Source organism: Penaeus monodon, chromosome 21, assembly GCF_015228065.2.
Source record: "Penaeus monodon isolate SGIC_2016 chromosome 21, NSTDA_Pmon_1, whole genome shotgun sequence".
Taxonomy (NCBI): Eukaryota; Metazoa; Arthropoda; class Malacostraca; order Decapoda; family Penaeidae; genus Penaeus; species Penaeus monodon.
This window is the reverse complement of record NC_051406.1, coordinates 2,513,314-2,513,891: the sequence shown is the minus strand read 5'-3', so window position 1 is coordinate 2,513,891 and position 578 is coordinate 2,513,314.

Below are 578 nucleotides of genomic sequence, written 5' to 3'. Positions count from 1 at the left end.
ACAGATTAAAAGAAAAAATAACTAAAAAGGGAAAAATTTTTTATGAAAATTTAAAAATAAAAATTTGTAAATTGAATTAAAAAAGTTATTAATGGTAAAATAATTTTTTTTTAAAAAGGGTAATATTGTTTTATGTTTAATAAATGCCCAATTTCATAAAAAATTTTTTTTCGGTTAAATAAAAAGGAAAAAACAATAAATTGAAAATGAAAAATAGCAATAATAAAAAAAAGTAACTAATAAAAATTAATAATAACAAAAAATTATGAAAAGGGGATACTTTGAAAAATCGTAAATAAACAAAAAAAACAAAAAATTGATAATAAAAAATAAAAACAACAAAAAAAATAAAAATAAAAAAAGGGGAAAAACAAAAAAGGGAAAAGGGGAAAGGAAAAAAGGGAAAAAAAAGGAAAAAAGGAAAACGGAAAAAGGAAGGGAAAAAGAAGGAAAAAAAAAGGAAATTGAAAAAAAGGGAGGTAAAATGATAAAAAAAAAGGAAGAAAAAAAAAAAAACGAAAAAAAGGAAAGGAAAAAGGAAAAAAGAAATAAAATAAATAAAAAAAAAAAAAAAGAAA